Here is a 10017-nt window from a genome sequence, read left to right on the forward strand (position 1 = left end):
AAAAGTCTTTGCTTCAAAAATATCTCTTCAGAAATGTTCTTCCTCCCTCACCAGGCCAGAGATTTGGAGGAAGAAGAATTAGCATAGAAAACTGAGCTGAGTGCCAGCAGTTCCAGCAGAGCTGAAGTGCTGTGCTCACTGTATCTGGCTTTCATGTCTGCCTAAGGCAGCCTGGACCAATCGCTGTAACACCCAGTGGTACTGGCAAACAGCCTACACCGTGTCACTGTGAAAGCTTTCTGGGCGACTTTCTTATCCCTTGTCACAGAGGGGAACAGGCAAGATGCCACTGGCAGCAGCAGATGGATGATTCCCAAGGTCTTTTGCTCACAGAACACTTACAAGCAGGATGCAACCTAGCTGAATGTGTTGGATAATTGATCAGAATGGTTTTATATTGAAGGCCGAGCACCAGAGGCCAGAACTCATGTGCTATCATGTGGTCACATTTGGACAAAAGCACTGCACTTTCTTTGGTGAGATGAGATTGGCAGTTTTTTGCTCATAAAAATGTAAGTTGCTTCTGCATTCCAGGTGCTTTGGTGATACAATTAACGTTTTTAAAATTTAAAGAGTTTTATCAGTACAACGTTAACCAGTTATGAGCACAAAAGGACTATGACCTGGTGATGGATTAGAAAGATAAGATGTTACTAAATTCAGTTTTGCCCTCCAGGTCTGTGAGATGGTAGCTGATTCAAACTGTTTGCCTGATAACGTGCTAAACAAATTCACGTGTTGATCACGTCAGAATGTAAAAGGGATGTAATTCTTTGTTAATTTTTTTCCTTCTAAGTGTTCCTCAACAATGTGAGGGTGCCCCAATGTGGCAGTGATTCACATGCCTGGCGTAGGCATCAGTCTGTTCTGGCCTACCAGCTGCTGCTCTAAAAGGTTGTGAGATTGCTTATGTAGATGCTTTGGATAGCCTATAGCTAAAATGGTACTAGATGCCTGTGTTTAGGTCCCTGAATATCTTCCAGTGTGCCATTCATTGATGTGGGTAGGAGATAGAATTTATGAGTTCAGAATGTCAAGACTTATCTGTGTAACCACTAGCTATGTACACCCTGAGTAATTAAATGGCTGATCTTGATCTTATACCTTAGTTATGCTCTTGATATTCTGCAAAATACAGAAGAAAGCTACATCTAGCATTACATCTGGTAACAGATCCTTTCCCTTTGCAACAGTGAAGTATTTCAAATAGTCACGATTCATTCCTCAGAGTTAAGAGTACAATGGATGATGACATTATCGCTGAGTAAGAAGGGAAAGGTGCATACCAGTAAGACCGTATCAGTAGATTGCTAATACAGCAAAGGTTTCAATTTCTCAGTGAAGGGCAGGGATTACATTCTTTGAGACTACACAGATGCTGAGGAGAGGCTGAGTGCTTGAGGAAAAAAAACAGAAAGAAGGAAAAACACTAAAGCCGATTTCTCCACCTGTAGAAAAGAATCTTCCAAAAGGTGTTTTAGAAAATAAAGTACAAAATTCTTTCTATTGCCTCAATCACTTCAAATAGTAGATCATCATTTATGAAAAATATCTGTCTAATGGACCAAGTAGTGGCAGGACTAAATTGTGGAAAGAGCCCTGGTTTTGTTCTAACGTGATATCTTCTATCATCTCTGCTTTGGTGCCAAAAAGGTTGTTGCGTAGATCAGAAAACTAAGGTTAAAAAATGCCACAACAGTCAGTGTTTTCCAGGCTTGATCCATATTCATTTTTAAAATGGGCATAAGAGCTTTTCTGTGCTTTATATGAACAGCAATTGTCTCCAGCTTCACAGGCAGTAACCATTACTGCCGGAATGGGAGCAAAATTAGGAGACCCAGAGACGAAATTCAGAGCCAGAGATGGCCAGAACTGTTTTAGGTGCATGTGGAGAGTACGGTTATTTTCAGAAGTATGGTCTATTTTTCTACATGGATAGGCAGCAGTGATCTCTTTCCTGAGGCATACAGTTTCTAAGTATGGTAGGCCACTTCTAAACTCACCTGTCAGCTTTAAACAAGCTAATTTGCTTACTTTGCAGGCTGAACTAAATTGACTGTGACTAGGCCTCCAGGTGAGGAAGAACAGTCAGGGTACGAACACAGGCAGGAATGGAGGGGAAGACAGAAAATCAGTGGGTAAATCTAACTGTGTTTGTTTGTTTGTTTTTCCCATAGGCCAAAAAGATTCCACAAAACATTGCAGAAATATTTAGAAGCAGCAAATATGGGAGTTACATGCAATTTTTGTAAAGAATCTCAGATAACTTATGCTGCAGTTTGTCAAGCTCCATGAGATAAAACAACATCATGAGCAAAGGAAGATGTACGTTCAGCTGCTATGAGAGCATCTTGATGATAGCTGAGAACACCCGCTGCAGGCTGAGATGTGACACACAAAGGCTGTCAGCTAGGGACTAAATACCTTCCCTTTCCAATTTTTCTGGATGGATTTTGAAATGTTTGTGTGAGTCACTTCCAAAGGTTTTGTATGATTTTCAAAAATACATGAAACCAAAAAGAAAAAGCAACTTGGCAGGCAACTAGGAACACACTTTAAAAACACACAGGCAAGCATCCACTCTTGGGCTGTGCACACATGTTTTTCCCATAGAATGAAAGGCCCCAGTCATGGACTAAGCAGAGTCATGAATAAAAGATGGGAGAAATCCATTAAGTCCTATAGATTGTTCCCAGAGTACAAGCTAGCTCAGTCTAGGTCTGAGTGCCCTACACAATGGCACCTCTAACTAACCCCTAAGGGACCATCACTGGATCTTCTATTACTCCCCCAACCTTCCTTAATATATTGGTCTATCTTTCTTTCACAATTTTATCTAACAGCTCCCTCCTGCATCCTCTTCTGTCAGAACAGTTCTCCCTTTTTTTCCTTGTCTTTATTGTTTGGGAAATGCAGACTGCCACCTCTTTCAAAGTACGAAGAAAACAAAGAATTCTTAGTGGTGGAGAAAGAGACACTGGATTAGACATTTGACATGAGTTTGCAACATAAAGTTCAGCAAGACCAAACCAATACAAATCTGGCATGCATAAGGAATTTCCTCATATAAAGAAGGAGGCAAGAGATTTTCCCATGTATGTATGTCTCTAATACGATGAACAATTGGTTCAACTAATGTCTCTTTGTCCAGCACTGACATAATGGACTGTATTCAGTTTCAGAAAAAAACCCAAAAAACAACCCCCCCAAAAAAAACCCCAGCTTGCTAAAATGAAAGGATTTTGGAAACAAAATGATAAAAATGGGCTTGTGTTACATTGGGAAGGATTGAGGATTTTTATTGAAGAACTTGCTTTCTTTTCAAGAAAAAATAGTAGCTGGTCACCTGACATTTCTGCTGGATTGGTCTATTTCTTTTAACTTGTGTCTTCATACCAACTATTTTATTGCGTGTTGTACAGAAATACCAGTCCCTGAATACATACTGTTCAACTACAGAATGACTAAGGGTAACAGTCAAGAAATATTTTGTTGTGTGGCTCTCTGGGAGGGAGTATCTTCAGATACCTACATAAAGAGACTAGTAGGAAGAAATGAAAAGCAGGAAAAGATAGGATGAATGAAGGGAAGTCTTTCTCCCAGGGAGAGCTTGCACAGGCTGACCACGCTCTTGAGTGAATAGGGTTTACCACAGTTGCCCTAGTCAGACAGACGAAGCTTTTATACAACAACAAGGAATCCTGTTCTGTCGGTGAGAGGAGAGAGATGATGTAAGAGGTCTTTGCATCATTCTGTGATTCACTAGTAATATTGCTGTTTACTGATGCAGTTGATTAAAGTTAATCAGGTGATGTACTTCGTCTAAAGGCTCTGCTGTGAAATAGCAATTTTGAAGGTTCCTGACTGATAAGCAGAGATTAAATAGTCTGATCTCAAGCTATAGAAAGCCATAGGTCATAGCTTGTTTATGCAGCTCCCCAGGAAACACTCCAGCAGAACAATGACAAGACTTTACATGAGCAGAGTAATAAGCACAATATAGCTGCAATTCACAGCACCTGACTATTTTTAGTTTCTAGTGTGCCTAAAAAGCAGGCTTTGAGACATTAAGAATCAGAAAAATCAGAACAGGATGCAATTTATCCTGCAAAGCCAAAAATGTTAGCCTAAATATCTCTCTAATGTGATCTTAATGGCACTGTACTGACATTCATCTGATACGAATGATTTTATTTAGCAGACTTTTTTTTTTAAACCTAACAAAAAAAAAAAAAAAAAAAATCTAAAAAGCCCCTGCACTGTGGTTACAAATGAGCATGATCCCAGGAGCAGGAGCAGAACAGAGCCTGCACTGTGGTTACAAATGAGCATGATCCCAGGAGCAGATAAGTAGCTGATTTGCTCCCAAATGTGCAGGATCTCAAAATACATTCGTGGTGGGTGAGACTTTTTTAATCTCCAGCCAAGAGTTACTATTTTTCCTCCTTCTGCTACTAGGCAAAATGTGCCTGGACATTTTACAGTGTGTCATAAATTAAAGAACACCAAAGGGACCTTTCCTCTTTATTATAGCAATCTACACCAAAACCACACTCTGATTTTATATTGTAAATAAAACAACATATCTGGTTTCTAATTCCAGCAAGCTGAGCAGCTAGTTGTTAATGTGGCTCTGAAAAAGCATTTCATGCATGATTTAAGAAGCTGAGTATAGGTAATTGTATCTGAAATTATACTACTAAAAATATAGTATGGTAAATGAAAGGTCAAATACTGGCTCTTGAGGGATGGAAGGAGGTCCTCCATCATTTGTTGCATGCTATTTTTAAAGTGGTGTTTCTCAAATTTTGGGTTAAAACTAGAAGTTATAAAAGGTTTCAAAGAGGTGATGGGTGGAAGAAGTATGTAGAAGTTCTATTCCTCTAACGTGGGGAGTGACGAGGGAACATGAGTGGGCTGTAATACCTGGCTGGGTATGTTTATCTTAGCCAGGGAATTGCTACCTACCTCTCACTGCTGGCAGCGGCTTGGTTCCTCCCGGGCAGAAGAATTGACTCAGGGCTGCATGAAGACTGACAGGCCAAAAAGTTGAGAAAGGCTGCTTTGACGGAAGACATGACTCAGAAGCAACTGGCAATGAGAGCACTGAACTATTGCCTTGAGTCTGGCACTGGGATGAGGTCCCTGTTCCCAGCACGCAGGGGGCAGAGGAGGAACGGTGATGACAAGGGACAGACCCAAGACAGGTATCCTACTTGCCAACTCTGCTGTAAGACTGATGGCCAAGGCCTAAAAAAACCCCACCAATCTCTCCACTAAAAGTGAATAAAGGACTATTATGCAAAAATTCGCTGTATGCTGCAAAGTAGGAAAAGCTGTTTAAGCTAACACACATAAACATGTATGTTAGATGTCTGTTATTTTCAGTGCTGCCTGCTCTGAGTTGCTGTAGCAGGAACCACTCACCAATGTGCCACGGTAAAGAGAACAGCTGGCAGAGCAAGGCATGGAGAGCAGCAAGGAGTTGCAAGGAACAGTAGCAAAGAAGTGTGGCAAAACTACAAAAAGCAGATAACACAAGCAACTTAGCTGCTGTTCAAATTGGGTCATGTTACCCAACAGGTTTTATCAATTGAGGGCTGCTACTTAAGTGATATTGCAAAGTGGACAAGAGTTGACCTGACAGTTGCCACATCAGAGGAAAACAGACTCTAAAATAGTTTGGTATTTGCTTTAGGCATTAGGTGTTATAAATCATCCTGTTTACCCAACTTGTTGGAATTTTCTCCCCCCCCCCAAATAACAACTGTTAAATGATCTGTGTTTGCAAGCAGGGAAGTCAGCTTATTTTGAGCATCAAGTAATTCAGATTAGTTATTCCAAGTTCCTTGGTGGGAGCTCAACTGGTCTGTTTGTTGCCATGCTCTACATTTGAATGCATTCCTTCCTGCTGCTAGTCAAGCCTTGGCAGAAGGGTTGTACTAGAACCACGAGGCTATTGCATAAAAGGGAGTCACCAGTTTCTCCACAATTGTCTCAGACAAGTCTGGTCTAGGAGCTTACAGTCAGCTCTGGGCTCTGTGGTGTGAGCAGCACTTAGCGATATGGCTCTCCGTGCAGTACCTATAGAGGGTTTACGTGCCTTGGCAGCAATTCTGAGCCGTATCTTCCTTTGCGTGTCCTGTTAGCAACTTCAGCTGCTATGCAGCATCGCGGCAGGAGTCTGGCTACCTTGTTCCTGAGGAAACAAGCAACTTCTCCAGCCATGAAACAACCATTCTTGCTACACAGACTCCCATAGGCGATCTAAACTCCTCGTCTGCATTTGCCATGTGGGAGCAACCTACCAAAGTGATCTGAACAGACATTGATACTATACTTTGGCCCTTTCTGCAGAAGCTACTCAGCTGTCTTCATTAGGAAGCAGCAGAGGCCACAAACAACATTTATAGCATCTAAATGATAAGCTTAAATTGATCTTATTCTGTTAGCATCTATTGCAGCAGATTCTATACAAGGTTTATATGACTCCTGAGAGTAGATAGGCGAGCATGTCCATTAATACACAAATACCCAACTTTTAAAAATAAATAAAAGCACTGAAAAATGTTCCAGTGGTGTATCCAATCAGGTCTGGATCTTTTGCCACATGTTTCACTTTTGTCCAAATTTTATCATTAGAAAGCAACTAGCATGCTGTCTTCGAAGTACTTTGAACTTCCACAAGTTTTGAAGTCACAGCTGAATCAGAAAATCTGTCTCATTCGCATCTTTAGCGAGAAAGATTTTAAATGCTGGTTTAGATGTTTGCAAAACAAGGAGGGAATGGAACCAACTTGATGAATGTGACTTCACGCAGCTGTATCTGAGGGAAAAAGCATGACTTTAGAAGCATGTTAATGAGGTTTATCTACATTCTTTTAACTGATCATTTCCATATTTCTGCTGCTTAACAATAATATTCTTGGTCTGAAGTTCCTGCCATTGTTGTTTTACCTAGCAATATTAAAACTGAAGCATTAAGTTAGCAAAACTTTTCTTTGCCTGAGAATTTCCTTTTATTTATTTTATTAAGAATTATTGAAGGACTGGAAGTAGATTGAGCCATAAAGCTAAGTACATAAAAGTTTATGTGCTGATTGTAAGTCTAGGTCTGAAGTTTAATGCAGATCCTTCTTTTTATTGAATGAGGTGTCACAGGCTCTTACTAGCTTTTCAAGGTTTGATTAGATGCCAGTGTAATTAAAACATTCTTTGGCACATGATCATGTGCCTTCCTGATCACAGGCTGCTCTGTGTGCGTGCATGTGCATGTTACACAGCAGTGCTACCACCACCCACCATGGACTCACAAATGCTATACCATTTTGCCCAGTAATTTTAGGGACTTCTGCAAGCAGAGGACTGTTCTATTTTTCATAATGATTGCACCCTGACAAGCTCCTAGCATTGTATTTGAAGCTCTACTGGTAGAAAGTAATTCTTTTCTCTACAGTTCCATTTATAACTTGGAAGGGCAATTTCCAGCTTCTGTAGAAACAGGTCTCAGAGGCACTGATGATTATAACGTTGATGAGAACTTGGAAAATAAGTGTTTTAAAAAGCATATATGGCAGCATGGACAGCTAAAATCAAAGGGAGTAACCTCTCTAATAAGACCATGTATAGGATATTTCAGCTACACAGATCCTTCATCTATTGCAGATGTAAAACCAAGTAATGAAGGTCAGGCCAGGTTTTTTTTTTTTGTTTTGGGGCTTTTACATTTAAAACTCCATTCAGAATTGATGGCACTTCTCCCCTCAAGAGAATGAAAAAGATGCTGGTGAAGTGCAGAATGAGTGCTCTAACTGCTGGGCCACAGACTGCCCTGGGCACCCAGCACCTCCTGTGAAGAATCCAGTTGTCCTAAGTGATCGCCTTAGCTCCTAGACAAAAGGATACATCCCTTACTCTCTCAGTCATTTGTGAACTATTTGTACTAAGTGGAACAATTTAAGGGAAGAGTTTGTTTCATTTCAGGATATCCTATGAACCACTTTAGAGACCTTGATTTCATTTACATCCTAACTCCAAACAAGGTAGAGGAGGGAGCTAACTTGTGTGTTTTGCTTGCCCATTATTTCATTTTGACAGAAGACTTTCTGGCTGCTTTCTGTTGGACAAATTTGTTCAGTATGTTCTGAAACCACTTACTGGTTTGGGCCCCATAGAAATGCAGGAAACACCTGGTAGACAACTTCTTGAGGGCTTGGTAGCCAAGTGGATCAATGTTGCCAGGATCTGAGTGGTTATGGAAGAATCAAGGTAGTTGGCAGCTGAGCAGAGACTCTGAAGATTTAAATTTTGCTCTTTAAAAAAGTATGGATGATGATTCAAAAACTAGAAAAGAATACAAAAACCCTCAGACATCTTTCAAGTACATTAAGGGTGAGACCATCCTTTCTCTTCCTGCACTTCCCTCTCAAAATTTCACTGACTAGTGTCACAAAGTAAATTCAATAGTTTCTCCTAATTTAGCTTTTACTTTTACTAGCAAGGAGCCAAGTTCCTCTGGCTCATACCACCTACCAACAGATGCCCACTCTTCCATGTTAAGAGGGAAGTCTTCATGTCCATAGTCAGTGAAAAGGGGAAAATTTTTCTCCTTTCCCTTGTCATTCTGTAAATACAGGAGGAACTGTTATATTGAATATTATTATTATGCAGTATAAAGGATTCCAATTAGTCCCAACATCCCTCAGGCTTCCCCTTCTGTTTTTTTTTATTTCTTTTTAATAATTAAACTTCTTAGACTTATTTGTATGGGTCTTAGACTTCCTCAGTGAAAAGGGGAAAATTTTTCTCCTTTCCCTTGTCATTCTGTAAATACAGGAGGAACTGTTATATTGAATATTATTATTATGCAGTATAAAGGATTCCAATTAGTCCCAACATCCCTCAGGCTTCCCCTTCTGTTTTTTTTTATTTCTTTTTAATAATTAAACTTCTTAGACTTATTTGTATGGGTCTTAGACTTCCAGACAGTTATGATCACACACAACCTTCAAAATGGTGTAAAAAAATCTCTTGAAGTTATTAATTTCTGAATATTGCTTATACTTTTACTTGTAGCCAGGCTGGATTCAAGAAAAGATAAGAGCCTGCTAGTTTCAGCATAAATTATAAAAACCACAGTAACTTTACTATTGAGAAACCTCTCTCTTTCTCAAAGACTGGCTACTTTGGAAACTAAATTGTATATAGCTTTCTTTAATGCTAATAACATTGCCTGCTGGACCTTGACTAGGAAGGTTAGGTTATAAAGAAGAAACCTCATTATCCCATAGACCAATCACATCTTCGATTTCACAACTTCGGTTGAATCTTTGAAAATTTTGCACTTAGCTGCTGATGCCCTACTATTATGGTCCTTCTCTACCTGTCAGGAAGATCAACTTCAAGAGGTAAGAGGATTTATAAAACGTAGGTTCACCACAAAAAAATCAACGCACCAGAACTTGCTTGAGAGGAAGAATGGAGGTTTTTCTGGAGAGCTGGCTCAGATTCCCTGGTGAGCAATCAAAGTGAACATTGCTCACTGGAGGCAACAGAAATGAAAGAGGGAAAAGTGGACAGTAGCCCATGCTGGAAATAAATATTCAGATTATGCAGAGTATACGATACAAAGTGCCAGCTTGCAGGGAAGGATGCCTAGGCAGAGAGGGAAGAAGGCAGGAAGATAATTTGTCAACTTAATCAATGGACAGAATAAAAATATTAAAAGCAGAATCAGGCTCTTATTCTAGATAGTAACTTTAACCTAACTTAATAAGCCAGTTCTCAGGTGAACAAAATCACCTAAGAATACAACAGTTCTCAGTTTAAGTGTATGAGTGGGAAATGTGGTTCCTCACTAGGAAAATACATCTCCAAAAGAGCTATTTGGGGAAGCCTCCCTCTGACAGAGCCTCGAATAAGATGACTTCCATCAACAAACTGCCTGAGCTTACGATGCAGTGGACTTACTGCTGGTTAGGTACCACCATGGTTGTTAACTTTCATGTTGAATTAGAA

This window comes from Aptenodytes forsteri, unplaced genomic scaffold, assembly GCF_000699145.1.
Source record: "Aptenodytes forsteri isolate BGI_AS27 unplaced genomic scaffold, ASM69914v1 Scaffold164, whole genome shotgun sequence".
Classification (NCBI taxonomy): domain Eukaryota; kingdom Metazoa; phylum Chordata; class Aves; order Sphenisciformes; family Spheniscidae; genus Aptenodytes; species Aptenodytes forsteri.